This window comes from Raphanus sativus, chromosome 6, assembly GCF_000801105.2.
Source record: "Raphanus sativus cultivar WK10039 chromosome 6, ASM80110v3, whole genome shotgun sequence".
Taxonomy (NCBI): Eukaryota; Viridiplantae; Streptophyta; class Magnoliopsida; order Brassicales; family Brassicaceae; genus Raphanus; species Raphanus sativus.
This window is the reverse complement of record NC_079516.1, coordinates 29705997-29722978: the sequence shown is the minus strand read 5'-3', so window position 1 is coordinate 29722978 and position 16982 is coordinate 29705997. Positions and strand designations below refer to the sequence as shown.

The window sequence follows — 16982 nt, the reverse complement described above, 5'->3', positions numbered from 1 at the left end:
AATGCTCCAAAAACATCACTTCTTCTGAACCTGAAAACATACCTAACAGGCTAGAAAACAGATTAAATATATAATAAAATACTACTATACAATGGTTAAAAACGGGTAAAATCCATGGTATATCAACTCACCGAGACTTACTCATTTGCTTGTCCTCAAACAAAAACAGTAGTCCTAGGAAAAAGTTTGAAAACAGCAGGAACTCGAAGATTCAAAATATTGAAGTCATCTCTCTATGGGTTTACAATCCATGTCTAAACATCCTAATCACAGAAGTTCATTATGCCTTATCCTAGCTTAGCAACCAAACTCATCTAGTCAACAACTTAGCAAATCTCATCTGACATTCCCCTCTACTAATCCTCTTGCTTAACCATTCGACATTGTTGTTGAGAGGGCTGTGGACGTCTCCAATCTTGTATTGATGTAAGCAATCTCCCATTCATCTCTTTTAAGTGATGAACATTCTGGTTGGTCCTTGGATATAGTCTTGCCGATGTCGATCGATGGTGCAAGTGCTGTGTCGATCGATACAGGTGGCGTAGCTTCCATCTCAAGCATGGTTCTAATGCTCTCAATCTCCATTCTTAGCACTGCCATATCACTTTGGAGAGCTTCATAGCTGCTATACAAAGGTTGGAAAGTATCTTCCACCAATGTGTGAAAATCTGCCTCAAGGTGTGCATGAGCTCTCCATACATCAGTTACCATATCATCTATCTCCTCCCTGCTGTAGGGTACTGGTGGTGGTCTGTATGCATGGTAAGGGCGTGTGTGTTCAGGAAGGTGTAAGCAACCCTTGTGAAAAAAAGATGCTCTCTCCAGGATTCTCCTTATGTGCTCCTTGGTAACAGGGATGATTTCACCATCAACTCCTCTAGCATGTCCAAACTCATTTATGTGGACACCAAATTCATCATTCGCTTCCTATTTGAATCTTCTGGATCCGTTGGAATCAAAGGCACGTCGTCCAAACTCCAAACGTCTGTCGGGCGATCTGACTCTTGCTCTGTCGATCGATCTGGGTAACTCGCCGTCGATCGATGGTGATGAAACGATATCCATCGATGGTGAACTCCTAGGTTGACCGAAACTTTGAGGAACTATATCCTCCCTCATGGTGACGTGCTGGTTGTCTTGGACGTGAGCTAGGATGTCTGGATGGTCACGTTGATGTGTGAACAGGTTTTCTTGGCCATTGGCAACTTGAAGGATGTCTGCTATGTCTTCTCTGGTTATGTGCAGAACTCTTCCATCCATTGCTCTTGCAAAGCCATCTGTGTCCCTGAAAAATACCAAATTCATCAGGTGTTAGTGAAACATTCCTGATATCATATGGATCATGAAATCGAGATTGAGCTCTGGTAAGGGCATCGATCGATGGTGCAGTGATGGTGGCGATCGATGGTGATCGTCTAGCTGCAGGGTTGGATCGATTGTTCTTAGTGTTGCAGTCCCCCATAATTATGTTGCTAGTTGCTGGAAGCTGCTAGGTAAAAGTTGTTGAAGTTTGAAATTTCATGGCTGGTGTTGACAACCTTATATACCCATATGTTGCCATAATCGGTGAAATTCTGATTTTGTCCTTTAAGTCATCTGGGTCAATATTGATCGATGTGATGCTGGCGATGTCGATCGATGGATGATGTCGTTTTGCTGGATAAAGTAGATAATCGATCGATGGTGGACGGTGGATGTCAATCGACTTTGGGAAACGATTTGCAAATCTATCATTCTCCATGTAGTTTTCCCAAGCTCTTTCTTCCCAATAATCTTCATCATATTCTTCACTGTGGTTTCAACTGTGGAAAGATCTGGCTGTATCTACTGCAAAACTTTCATGAAATCCGCTATCTGCCCAACTTCTTACTGAGTAATCATCTTCTTTTAGGTTGGGTGGGATGGCGAAATTTGGGTACCAATGATCTGGTAAATCGAGTTCATCATCTAATGTGCCTCTGTCGATCGATAATCCATGATTGGTGTCGATCTCTTCTGACTCGCTTGTGTCGATCGATGATGTAGAGATGTTGTCGATCGATCCCAAGTACTCTGTCTCATACTCTACTTCACAATGACAAACTGCAATGATACTAAGATCATCTTCTTTTTCCACAGTTTTGGCTGGTGGTTTGCCAAGTTTGACAGGGTCGTAGTGGATATCTGGATCTATCATAGTCAAGCACATCATGTTGGTGTTCATGTCACATATAGCTCCTACTGTAGCCATAAATGCTCTTCCAAGTAAGAGAGAAGAGTTCCAATTAAACTTGATGTCTAGGACATGAAAATCCACAGGGAATATGGCATTACCAATCTGCACTTCCAGGTCTCTGATCAAGCCTCCAGAATTTTTCTGAGTGTAGTCCACAAATGTGAAGATCTCTAATGAAGGCTCTACTTTCAGACCCAGATGGTCTGCCATAACCTTTGGTAAGATGCTGACTGATGAACCAGTGTCACATATGCATGAGGAAACTCAATCCCTTGTACTGCACAGGGTATTGCAAACTTCCCAGGATCACTCTTCTTCTTCAATGTAATCATTTTCTTCATATCTTCTCTTACATTGTCAAACCTTCTTCTAATGTCATTTTCAGTCTCCCTTGTTTCTCTGAAGAACATCCACAATCTACTTGTGAAGTAGACCTCCTCAAAGGGTTTCTCTAGTAGGATTCTGATAACTCTCTTAGTGAAACCATCAATCTCTTTCTCATTTGCTTCCCTCTTAAGGTTCTTAGGAGTTTTCTCCTTCCTACTCCTTAAGCTTCTTCCTTCAGCTCCCTCTGATGTTGGTGTAGTGTCTGAAGGGTTACTAGTAGTTTGTGCAGGGTTAGCTTGTGGTTTTGGTGTGGGTCGGAGTGCATTGATTCGGTTGCTGTAAATCGATGGTAGTTGCACTCGGTATGTGAGAGGTGCGCGTCGATCTATAGGTGGAGAAAAGGGTCGATCGATGCGTGTCTCATCTTTGTGTCGATCGATGAGTGGCGCGTCTCGTCGGTCGATATCTTCGTAGGTAGGGGTGGGTGGATGAGGGTGCGAAGCCGTGAATTCAGCATGTGTCAAGATCTTAACCGCGTTGCAATCTGCAGTCGTATCTGGAAATGACATCGTTGGTGTCGATCGATGGTGTAGAGATGTTGTCGATCGACACCATTGTGATCCTCCGAAACTTAGTGAACTTTCCACTTCAAAGTCTCCTTTTGTAGCTTCTCATGCTTCACCACTTACCAGAAATCATCATCTATAATGGCATTCACGTGTTGTTTCATGCTTCCTTCTCCTACTTCCTTAGAAGTTCCAATTCTCGTGATAAAGTCTTCAGTTTGGACAATTTGTGTCTCAAGCTTCCTAACTTGTGTACAAATGGTGTCTATCCTTGTGTTCAGATTGTTGAAGACAGAACCAATCTTTCCATTGAAATCTACTGTAAGCTTCTGTTGTCCTTCAAGAACTCTATTAATCATGGCATCAAACTTACTCTCCTGGGTGGGTGGTGGTGGGTTTTGGTAATCTGAGTTGCTGTAGTTCCTGGTGTTGGTGAAGGGCTTCTGATACTGTGAACTCTGGTTGTAGTTACTCTTCTGAACACTGCCAAAAAAATTTTTGTTTCCACTCTGGTTTTCATATTTCTGAAATCCAGTACCTCTAATGTAGTTCACATCTTCCTCTGTATCATCTTCTCTAGCCTTTTCTTCTTCAGCTGAACAGACTGGCTGCCCCAGAAATGCATGTAAAGCTTCTATCTTAGCTCTGACTTCATTCATCTGGTTCTCCTCGATGGCTGCAACTGATTTCTTCTTGTCAGAGTCAATGTTCTTGGTGTTGAAGTTCTCCTCGCTAGAAGTATCAAGAGCCATCTTATACCTCAAGGCGATACCGCTGTAGAAAGTGCTTAGCAGATGCACTTCATTGAATCCATGGTGTGGACAGTCTCGCTGGAAGAACTTAAATCTGATCCACGCGTCTTTAAAAGTCTCACCAGGCTTTTGCGCGAAAGTGGCTTCCGCGCGTGCCTCATCAAAGAAATTACGCAGGAAGGCATTTTTTATGTCGGCCGAGGATGTCAGTGATCCTGTAGGTAGCTGCTTGAGCCAGTGTGAAGCTTCTCCAATCAGTGAGTATTTAAAGAGCTTTCAGAGTAGGTAGTCCTCGGGGACTCCATCCATACGAATAGCAGCTATAAGATCCTCGAACTTCTCCAGATGGTCCATAGGATGCTCGTGTGATAACCCAGAGTAAGGTATATGTGACACGAGAGAGTTGAACTGAGGCTTGAGCTCGAAGTTCGGCTTCTGAATCTCTGGAAGTCGAATAGCTGATCTGTTGGTGTAGTACTCATCCGGACGATTGTAGTCTGCCAACGATCGTGTTTGAGCTTCTCATGTAGCCTCAGCTTCAGGCTTAGGGATTATGTTTCTATATGCATCTAGCTTCTGACCTGTTGCATTACACAGATGACCATCTTGGCCATACAAGTTTCCATTCTCGTCCTGCGTGAGAATAACAATCGCAACCATGCCTCGCGGGTTAGTATCGATCGATGTACGGTGGGTAGTGTCGAACGATGTGGATCGGCAAACGGTATCGGTCGACGGTGTTGTCTGAATGTCGGTCGACGGTTGAACGTGAATATCAGTCGACGGTACTGCGGTTCTGTCGATCGATGCGGAGCGTAGGTCTTTGTGTATTGAATGTTCCAAGTGTTCAGGATCTTCTGAGAATAGTATTTGATTTCCCTTATTGCTTCTGGTACTGATGGGCATGTACCTGAAAAGACAAGAAAAATTTTAATCAGAAAGGAGGTAAAAAGAAAAACCTAAGATTGATAAAATTAAATCTAATGGCGATCAAAGCTCCCCGGCAACGATGCCAAATTTGATAGTGCTCAAATTGCTCTGTAGAGCTTACTCTGTCAAATAAAAGGGTTCAGCTGTAGTACTTAGGGATCGAATCACGAGGAGCTAGAGAACCAATTAAATCTAATCAATTAATCAATCCTAGGTGAAGTTGGTTTTAATGATGAAATGTAAATAACAATTCCTAAAATGAGTAAGGTAGTTGCTCTAACTAACAATATGATGGTTGTTTAAATGATAATGAAGAGTGCTAGACTTAGGGATTTTATTCAGGAATGGAGATTATAATATCTATAAATGTCTAACAAGTTGCTTGCATGATACTATAGAACTCAGCCGCTTAACTCTCAGTGATGTCTCACTGGTTAAATAATCTAGATCTATGGCCTCAACTGTCGTATGTTGACACAGAAAAGAGTCGATCGATATCCTTTAGAGATATTGAGCGATACACCTTTCGCTCGGCGATCGATTCACCTGTCGGGATGTCGATCGACGACTTCTAGATATGCTTAGGCGCGAACCGATAATGAACACTAGATCTCAAGGAAGGCGGTTAGCTCTTCTCCAAGGAGACACTAGTTCAAACGGATAATTCAAGATATCAAAGATCCTAGTGATCTATGCTCTAGTTAGCTACTCTAGAACAAGCTTAGGGTGCAATCTATTTGATGAATATCACAACTTAACAATTATAGTTTGGGGCTAATCCCACTAAACCCTAGATCTAACAAGTAGACTACTCAGACATAGCTAAGCAATTCATAATAATAGATAGATAAAAGAATTTCATAGATAAGGAGTAGAAAACAAATGGAGTTCACAAATCTCTCCAATCTCTCAAAACATATAAAACTCTAGTCTCTCTCTCACACTCTCTGCTTTGCCTCTCAAGACTTGTCAAAAGCTTGATTAGACTTGTCAAAGCTTGCTTGCCGTCAAAAACACTTAGCAGGAATATTTAAGCATTTCCATTATGTTAAAAACTTGTCAGGGGCAATCTCAGAATTTGGTGAAGTCTTGGTGAAGTAGTCGGCTAAACCATTTCGTCCTCGATATCGATCGACAACACTAGTTGTTTATCGATCGATTATAATCCTCTAGTACGCGGATCTTCTCAGCTACATCGATCGACAACTCTGGATGAGTATCGATCGATTCTTATCACAATGTTGACTTCCGACTTGGTCTTGAATGGTCAACTCGGGTGTATTATCTCTTGTACTCCAAAATGCTTTAAAACATCACTTTATCATGAAACGCTCTTGAACCTGAAAACATACCTAACATGCTAGAAAACACATTAGTTATATAATAAAATACTAGTATACCATGGTAGTAAATGGGTGAAATCCATGGTATATCCGGCTATCTAGCCCAGAGTATCTCGATGCAGGTGCATGAGCAGGAGGAGGGTCAGGGCTAGCGACCCAGCAGCAGCAGGACCATCTCACCAGTACCAGCATGACTCACCCGGGGACAACGACGAGACAGGAGAGGACTCCGACTAGTCCTCATATTTCTATCCCTTATCTCTATGCACTTTTATTTTAATTTTCGGATTTTTAAGATTTATGAGTCCCCATTACTTTCTAAAACCTTTTTCAGAATTGTTCTATATTTTGCTTGAGGACAAGCAAAATGATAAGTCTGGGGGAGTTGATATACTCTATATTTTACTCTATTTTACCTATAGATTTCATATGTTTTCAAAGGTTTTATATGTATTTTGTAGCTCTTTTAGAGATATTTCAGGTTTAGGTACTCATTGAAATAAAGTGATGATTATGGAGCATTTTGATACCTTTTTGGAGATATTTCATATTACTCGCGAAGCTGATCACTGAAGAGAATATCAACCGATGTATCAACATCAAGGCCGATCGATGGAAATCACAAGAGTCGATCGATTAGGAGTCTGCCGTATCGATCGATACTGAGCTGATCGAGATTAATGAAGATTAGAAAATTTACAAGTTATACCCAAAAGATATCATAATTGCATAATATGCCATGGCCGTCTGTTAGGTCATGTTTTAGGGTTTTTGTACCATTTAAATAGAGGAGTATTAAGAGAGAAAAAGATAAGCAATCAAGGAGGCTACAAGCAAGTCACCAAAGTCATCACCAGGGAGAGAAGTAATAGCAGAGAAGAAGATATCAGTCTGGAGAGAGAGATCTGAACAACTTAAACAGAGAAGATATTGAACTCTTTTGTTTTCTTACTCTATTTTATTTAAAGTTTATTTAGACCATCATAATCATGCTTCTTATGAATATGTCTGAGTAGTCTTACTGATAGATTTAGGTTCACCAAAGGTTAATTTCTGTATTACTAATCTTGACATGATTGTTAGGGTGTTTTAATAGTTCTTTCATTTTAGTTGCACTTAATGCTAAGTAAGGGAACTGATCACCCTTGACTTAGATCTTAGGTTTAATTTGCGCAAGCGACAGCATGGTGAATTACCTGAAAATAAATTAAAATGATCATATTAATTAGCTAAAACGACAGTTGCCCTAATTAATCTGAGAACCTATCAACCTGTTCGGTAATGCTTACTGGAAGGATAATCGATCGATACGATGTTCGAGTCATCGATCGATTATCTGAAAAGGCTACCGATCGATTGTCATAAGTTACATCGATCGATGCTTTCTCATTATGGAACAAGCGACAGGTGACTGTTTTGAGATCCAATTATTAGACAATCATTAGATTGTTCTTAAGTGTTGAGTTCGAGAACAACCATATTCACAACCCCTTTAAATCCTTTTAAGCAGCTTACTTGTCATACCTGATGGATTACCTTGATCTAGCTACCTTCCCGAATTGATGAACAAACCCATCATCTGAAATCGAACAATTTTCATGTTCGTCGATCGATATACATTCACGGATATCGATAGATTTTCTGTTTACATTTAAGTTACTATTTTAAAAAACCTTTCAATCTAGCTTTACTTCGAAAACTATACAATCTAGTGTGTAATCCAAGAGTCTCTGTGGATTCTATCCCTAAGTACTACAATTGACCTCTTTTGATGAGAGTAATATTGCTATAGGATAATTTGAGCAAGTATCATACTTTGACTGTTGTTTTAAACGTTTTTGCTCTCTTTACAGAGTATGAGGACACAACAATTCCGGAGGAATACTAATCTACTTGAGACATGAAGCATTAGAAGAGAAGTTCATGGCTTTCATCTGTTGAAGAATCTTGTTATCTGATTTCATTTTGAATTTGTGTTTGTTTTTTAAATTTGATATTTGTTTCTGGTTTTAAACTTATGCTATCTTATCTATTTTAAGTTTGTTTTCAGAAGTTGAACTTGATGAAATGTCTTATGTTTTCAATGGATAATTTCGGATATGTATGGTTATTTTCGGTTAAATCTGGTTTACTTCGGTTATATTTGGTTTGTCTCGGTTCTTTGGTTTTTTTTTGTTAAAATCCGTAACCGAACCGAATCCAATATGTTCTCGGGTTTAGGCGGGTTTTGAAAATTAAAACCGATCCGAACCCGGTTAGTTCCGAACCGACCCCGTACCAAAAGTCTCCAATAACCGAATGGGACTTATATGCTATGATCCGAAAACCCAAACCCCCGATTACACCGAACCGAACCCGATCGGGGGACCAAACGCCCAGACCTATTGTTTATTATGGAAGAGTTCGCCCTACTTCAAGCCGACATCTACATCTACATCTATAAAAGGGGAGCCCAAACCCTAGAGCAAGGGATCGACTTCAGAGGTTAAGAGATTAGATTTTAGGCGACTAGAACTAGGGTTTATACACCAACGTTGTAGTCCTGAATCAAACACTCAATAAAACATCTCTTCTAGCCTCGATTTCTTACTTTTGACTCATATCTTCTAGTGTTCTATAGTAATAAAACGACCCTACACAAAAATACCATATCAATTGCTTCGATGGGCTCAAAATGCTGCAAATTACATTACTTCTACGTCAGTTATACCAGTAATACCAAATAGTTTTCCCAAAGTTACTATAGTATTCTCTAGTATACCTACATATTACTAATTTACCAAATTCTCAATGTTTCACCGGGTGGTACTAGTATTACGTATAGTTATACCATAATTTCCAGGTTCTACACATCATCACCATAATTCCTATTTCTAATTCACCAAAACATGACCAATTAAAAAAAACTAGGATTCAAAATTCAATCCTAATTTGGAAATGATCCTATTTTTTACCTCGTCGTCGTCCTCCTCTTTCTCGTCTCCATCTTTAACTCCTTCCACTACACTTTTCGAACCCTTATCTTCAGGGAAATCATCCTCACTGTCATTCTCCTCTCTATATGTAACTGCCACCACAGCTTCGACAAGGACACTTATCGGCTCCGATATTATCCCATCTATCTCTGTTGCCGTTGCTGGTCCCCTTGCGACACCTCATCCGGCATCTCCATCATCTCTTTTCACTCTATCGATTCTCGCACACAAATCGCTTTCTGCAACCAAGAAAGGGAAGAGAGGAGAGCAAGGAATCGAACTGTCGAAGTTCAGAAATGATTTCGAAAGGAACAAGGAAAGGGAAAGAAGAACAAGAAAAAAATTTTAAACGGGAAGATTTGATTTCGTTAAATCCGAAATTAGGGTTTCATTAATCCAGAATGGGGAATTGGTCTAGGTTTTCTTCAGTTTTCGTTTGGGTCATGGTTTAAATTTGATTGGATTGAATTTCGGTACAATTAGGTATAACTCGTAAATAACTGAATTTTCCTATGGTTTAATGGTCCTTTACATACTGTCCTCTAATTAAATAAAGATAGAAAATATCTATCTTATTAAAACTCAAGTACAAAATGGGATTGTTTCGCTACTTGGATAGTAGACTAAATGAATTTTGTGTGTTTGGAAACTAGATTAGTCTTAACCCATCAATTTTATTTTTTAATTAATTCATTAGCTTAAAGATCCCATATAAATCGTATAGCATTGTTGCCTTTTCCGCAAGTAATCGAATTAATGACTTAAAGATCTCATAAAAATCGATTTACATGATTACCTTATCTCCAAGTAAAAGATATTATGGTTTGACAAACAATATATTCAAAAATATGTTAAACAATTAAATATAACTTCCCGAACCGGAAATCACGTTCTTAATTATAGTATCTTATAAAAATTAGTTATCTTAAAAAAATTTACAGAAAAATAGGAATATTCTCTTCATAGTAAATCAGTATACTATAATCAAATTTTTCAAATATAAGATTTCCCATATTTTCGTAACAAACATTTTTTAAATAAAGGATTATTTAGATTTTAACTTGACAACCAATATATTTTAAAATTTATTCGTATCCAACCTAACAAACAATCTACTATAGAAATAGTCGATTGAACCATTTTCTTAGTCGTCCTTAATTCTTTTTTTTTTGCTTTTTTGTGTGTGTGTTGTGTTCATTTAGTTATTACCTTTAGTCTTTTAGGTTTATTGGTTTGCATCCTAATGATATTTTTTTTTGCTAAATAACTTGGCAATCTATGTGTGTTGTGCAGGGAGTATACTCAAGATTAGAAGCACCGAGCAGTATCATTACTCAAGAACCGTTCCTGGACTTCTAATCTTGGAGATTGATGCTTCCATCTATTTTGCCAACGCTGGTTACTTGCGTGAGAGGTAACCTTAGCCCTAATTAATTCATATATGAAATATATGTATACGTCAAGGATGGAGGAATATTTTAAGAATTTTCTCATTTATTTATGCTTGGACAGAAAAAGAGAAATTTTTCATAGTTTCAAGCCGATGATCGGAGGCTTCTCCAGCTCCGACATCGGCTTGTTTAATTTGTTTTGCATCTCTTTTTGGATTTGTTTTGTTTCCAGTCGTTGTTTTATTGTCAATTTATTTTGAATCTGACAAGGTTTTTTATTGTTTTTTTGTATGCTTCTTCCAATTGGTTTGGAAAGACAAAACTTGTGGAAGCACCTTAGCCTAATGGTTAAGGTCTAAAGGCTTCTACACCCAGGTCTGGGGTTCGACTCCCAGACTATGCAATTTATTGCAGATTTTCTCAAATCCAGGTTTCAAGTCCCGGAGAGAGCGCGATTTATTAGGCAACTATGCAGATTATGGAATGAAGGATTACAGGTAATTATGCGATTATGGAAAGAAGGATTACAAGAGATCTTCAACATGGTGTAAGTAAATCTGGTTAGGCGTGGATCTTCATAGGACGGCTTAGATGATGCAGTTAGGCGTAGATCTTCATAAGACAGGTAGTATTGTCGGTTGTCGAATCGTCTATGTAATGTTCCTAATAATTGTAATATCATAATAAATCAGCGTTAAAAAAAGGAAAGACAAAACTTTCGGTTCAGTTGAACTGTTTAGAAAAGTTAATTGACAGATCTACTGCGGATGGTGGCGACGGGTCTTACCGGCTTCAATCGTTGATAGTTCTTCATTCGATAGTGATGGAGTTCTTGCTGCAAACTATGGTTACTTCGAAAGGCAGTATGAAGTTCTATGGAACGGTAATCTCTTTGACTCTGATAATAGAGCAAAATAGAGAGTTATCTTATCTCGGTGGCTCCTACCGGAGTAATAAAAAGAGATTGACAATCGTTTTCAACTCACTCTGATGCGTGGTGCTTTTGGATTAATATGAAGTTTATTTCCTTTGAGGTTCGTCTATTCCAGAAGCAAATATGAAGCTTTTATAGGAAAAATCTTTAGTCATTCATACGCAAAATAGATGTGTTATTTTATTTTGGATCCCTACTGGTGTATCCTCTCATTGTTTAGAACTTTTTGTCTTGAAGACTTAATAATACAATTCAGCGAAAAAAAAAAGAATCTTAACGTGATCGATGAAGAAGAAGAAGAGAGGGTTAAAACATCAGGAGAAAACAGTTTACAATATGTCTATTCGATAAGTCAGGTAATTACATATGTTGATTTTCTCTGAAACTATAGTTTTGTATTTGATCAAGGCTTACTTTGTGTGTGTGTTGAGCAACCAGCTGTTGGTAATATCAACATGAGTGATCAAGGCTTAATTAAGTTTAATTTACATGACCAATAATGTACTTCTTTGTTATTATTCCCTCTGTTTTTAAAAGATAGTTATTGTAGAATTTTTACATATATTAAGAAAACTCATTAAATTTTAATTGTAAATGCATTTTTTGTAAATAACAATTTTCCATAATTTTTAGCCAATAGAAATTCAATAAACACCATTAATGTTTTTTGAAACTTACAATTTTTCATTAAACCAAACATTGAAAATGTAAAAAAACCATCTTTTTGAAACAATTTTTTTTTAGAACATCCATTATTTAGAAACGGAGGGATTATTTAGTATGTAAGTAATTAGTTCATTTACTTGGAAATATTTTAAACATTTATTGTTACCAAAGTGTGAGATCAAATTTAATTTGAGAATTTATATTTTGATATAATAAATTTTACACGAAGCAAAAGTTAATACTTAAAATATTTTAAACATTTATAAAATTGGAAATAAAAAATCAACCACATTTTTCCGGATTTTGAATAAATATTTAATACATCTAATAATACTATAAAGTAGAAGACAACTCTCTTCTTAGATTAAGAATGCCACCTCATCAAATACAATAACTAGAAGGAGACGCGTGTCCCTAAACCAAACGCGGCGTGCAGATATTTGCAAGCTTCGTCTAATTGATTTGTTGTTGGGCTGTTGTGCTTTAAAGCCCATTACGTTATTTAGTCATTCGTGATTGAAAATTGAAGTTTACGGCGATTCGATGTCTCTTTGCTTGGCCGATCTTCCGTCTTCCTCCCATCAATCATCTTTTACTTCACCCCCATTAATCAAGTGTAGATTCAATGCGATATTTTGTTTCGCGAGACGGTATAGTCGAGTATAAAAGTATGTTTCATCTTTCCAGAAACCCTTTTCATTCGTTCTCAACTGTTTTCAGTCGTTCCCAATTGTTAGTCCAATTGATAATCGTATTCCTCTCCGTAATTACTGTCACATCGCCGATCATCTTCTCCGTCAGGTACACTCTCAGTTTCTAGGTCCGATTTGCGTCCATGCTCTTTGAATGATCTTATAGAGAAAATTCGGTTGTCATGTTCAGAGTTTTGAGAAGATTAAACATAATCAGTTTTTTTTTTTCGTGATAACATGTTTGAATATTGCTCAGGCCAGGCTGGCCAGTATCTATCGTGAAGAGAAGAATGTTGTAGACTTTAAATCATGCTTCTTGGATACTCCAGGTGTTACAAAATAATCACTATATGTTCTTCTGAGATTTTGTATTTGAAATTTCCATTTAAGAATTACAAGTTTTGTTTCTTTTTCACTGTCTGATTTCTAAACCCTGGTAATACCAGGCATCGCTTCCACAAGATTTTTCCTCACTACTGTGATACTCATCGAAAAATAAGGTGAAAACTAATCTGAAACCTAACGATCCCCGTTACTTATTCCCCGCCGAAGTAACGCTAGGTAATGTTATTCATTCAACACAGCCCATTTTCTCCTCTTCAACATACGTTTAATTCCTTGATAATATGTAGCTCATTCAAGAGTATACTAGATTTTGATCCGCACGCCCGTGCGGATATATATTTTAAAAATATATTGCTATTTATTTTTTATGTCCATATCAAAGCTAGATAAAAAATTAAAATTTGAAGAACCGAACCGATCACGATCTGAAAGAGTAATACCAAACTCGAATCAAAGTTGGTTAAATATCCAAATTATTCCAAATTTTGATATTTAGACAACCGAAACCATAACCAATTCGAATTGGATATCAAAATGTATCTGAAAAAGATTTATATACTTATATATTAATTATTTTTATTTTTAATGTATATAAAAAATTCAGAATATATATGATACTTTTAGGTTGGTTTAAATACTTGAAATATATATATATTTATATATAAATAGTCAAATACAAATATCTAACATAGTGGAAGTACACTCAAAACACCAAAATATTTAAAATAATTATTGATTTTTGATCCAAAATTTAAACCAAACCAATTTATATGTTAAGTTTAGGTATTCTCACATATGTTATTCAGATTTATATACAATATTATTTTATTTATAGATTTTAAGAAATTTTAAATATATAATGAATTTTAAAAAATAATTTAAATGGGTTATCCGAACCCGAACTAAACCCGCAAAGATCCGAATATAATTTGAACTGGAATTTAGAAATATTTGTATGGAGCTGAAATTTTTGACCATTAAAACCCAAAACTCAAACAGATCCGAAACGGACCCGAATGGATACCTGAACGCATAGCCTAGTCATAATTCGATTTGAAATTTAGAAATATATGAATGAGACTGAAATCTTTGATCCCGGAAACCCGAAACCCAAACAGAACTGAAACTAACCGGAATGGATACCTGAACATCCAGCCCTAGTCACGATTATGTATTATATATATATATATGTCATCATGTAACTAATTGTATTGGTCCATCATATAAATAGTCATATAATTAATAGTATTTTATATGTACCATCTTATAAATAATCATATATATTATATTCTTAAATTTTAATGTGAAATATAAAACCATAATTTAAGTTGGTATATGAAATTAATCTTTTTGTTGTATTTTTCTTATATATATTGAAAATATTTTTTAATAATGGTTATTGCAAAATATTTTAGTAAAGATAAATTTTTGAATATATGCATATTTTAGATTAGTTTTTGATATAAATCAATTTTAAATTATTATTTTGATTTTAAATATGTATATATATCATTAAATTTTATTTTATGATTATTTTAGAAAAAACAATGTTTTTAGGTAATTAGATTAGTCCATTTTGTATATTTTTAAACTGATATAATGGATTTCCAATTTTTTAATAACATAAGCAATTACTTTTTTCTTCTTGACATACTTTTATCCATGTTTTAAATTTTTAATTTTTTGCTTTAGTTTTTTATGAATTATTATTAATTTTATGATATATTTTTTTTGAAAATTGAACTCTTGAAATTTTTATATTTGACTAAGCTAAATAAGGTAATAATATTGTGTTTTAAAAATTGTTTTATATAATATACTATTTATATTTCAGTTTGTGTTTTTATTTTCACCATAAAGAATTGTAAATAAAAAGAATTGTAAATATAGTGACAGAATTGTAAATAAAAGAAAATATAGTAAGAATGTTGTTTAATTTATTGTAAAACAGTGGCTAAATGTTTAACTAAAAAGAAGTATTAAATATGTTATTCATGTTGCTAAACAATTCTCATTTGTTATTAATTTATTGGAAATACAATGACTAAATGTGTAAATAAAAAAAAAATACATATCTCTACTATCCATGTTTCCAAACATATTTCATTAATTCCCTTATCCTTGTTTCCAAACACATATCTCATTAGTTCTCCACTTGTTTCTAAACATTTTTAATGGGTACTTCAACTTTAACAAGATAGACTAGATATTGACCCGTGCGACCGCACGGGTATTAATTTTCAGTTTTAATTTTTATTTATTTATACTAAATAGTATATTTATAATATTTGATCGTTTTATATTGACTAAGCTAGGGATAAGTATTTGGGTATCCATTCGAATTTAGTTAAAATTTATTCGGGTTTGAGATTTTCGTGTTTAAAGATTTTACCTCTATTCCGGTATTTATAAACTTTGGTTCCGGTTTGATTTAGATCTTTGCGGGTTTGATAACCCGTTTAAATTATTTTTAAATTTTTTAAATTTATATATCTTTAAATATCCTTAAATCTAAAATAATAACATGTAAATTTGAGTAATGTAAGCTAAAGTACCTAAATTAAAAATTAAAATAAATTTAACTTGAATATTTGGATGAAGAATAAATAAATATATATATAAAGTATTTTTGGTGTTTTGATTATTGTTTATCTACTTTAGATGTTTACTTTTGACTATTTTTTATATTTTAAATCAACTTAAAATAGTTGGATATTAACTCGAAAAATAGCTAACATATTGAAGTATATAAATATGATTTAAATACATTCGGATATCCATAATATTTCGTTCGAATAAGGTTTAGTTATGGTTCTCTATATACCAAAATGGTAAATCCGTTTGGATATTATCTAGTTTCGGTTCAAATTTGGTAATACTTTTTCGTTCAGATTTGTTCAATGAAGAGTTGATGTTATAATTTCCATGAATTGTTTGTCCAATAAAAATGTATTTTTTTGAATTTGACATTGTTTTAATTGAGAAGTTAATGAAATGTATTTAATTCAAATTTAATTTTAGAAAACACATTAATGTAAGTGGAAAAGACAAAGCATTAAAATATGAAATATAATTTAATTGTGTATTTAATTTAAATTTAATTTTGGAAAACACATTAATTAAAGTGAAAAATACAACATTAAAATAGGAAACATTATTTAATGTCAGTGGCATGAAAATGTAAATAACACTGAAAACTAAAGGGTATTTTATATGTGTATTTCTCTTTTAATAATATAGATATATATATATATATATATGTATATACTTTCTCATTTGTCTCTCCAAATCCTCATATTTTTCCCGTTCCATTTTTTTACTTGCAAACACAGTTAAGCGCTATCAGAATGGGAAGTTCTCAGCTCCATTTGTCTGAATTGAAGGTCGGAGGCTCGGAATGTCGAAAAAAGGTGGACAGTTAATGGGAGTCGATATGCTGCTGCTAGATGTTAAGGTAGTTTGATACCACAATTTGATATATATCTTTACTAATATCCTAACCATGGATGTTTTTCCCCTTTAACATCTTTCTGATTGTAGTCTATATTATTTAGTTATCGACCATAGAAGAAATGTTAGTAGAAAAAAATACAATTACATTGTTAGTTTTCTCATATATATTTACCTAATCTACAATTACATTGTTAGTTTCTTCACGAGTTTATTTAAATTCATTTAACTCTAGAAAATTACAATAAAAAATCATAACTAATTATCAAGAACACATTGTTTATTTAGTCTTAAAATTAAAAAAATATGAAACTAAACTAATATTTATATTTTTAAATAATAAAATTTATATTATACATTAATTCTAACAATTTACATAATTTTCAAATTTAAATC

General features: G+C 34.8%; 1 long non-coding RNA gene across 2 annotated transcripts; it reads left to right on the top strand.

Annotated features, from left to right (window-relative positions):
• Window positions 1-12590: 12590 nt before the first annotated feature.
• On the top strand, window positions 12591-16982 carry LOC108809708 (uncharacterized). 2 transcript variants are annotated; one of them, XR_008935913.1, is made up of 4 exons: window positions 12591-12900; window positions 13048-13120; window positions 13238-13352; window positions 16469-16982. It is a non-coding gene; the product is annotated as an uncharacterized LOC108809708 (long non-coding RNA). The 2 variants fall into 2 exon arrangements; XR_008935914.1 differs by having other exon boundaries at window positions 12592-12900; window positions 13238-13291.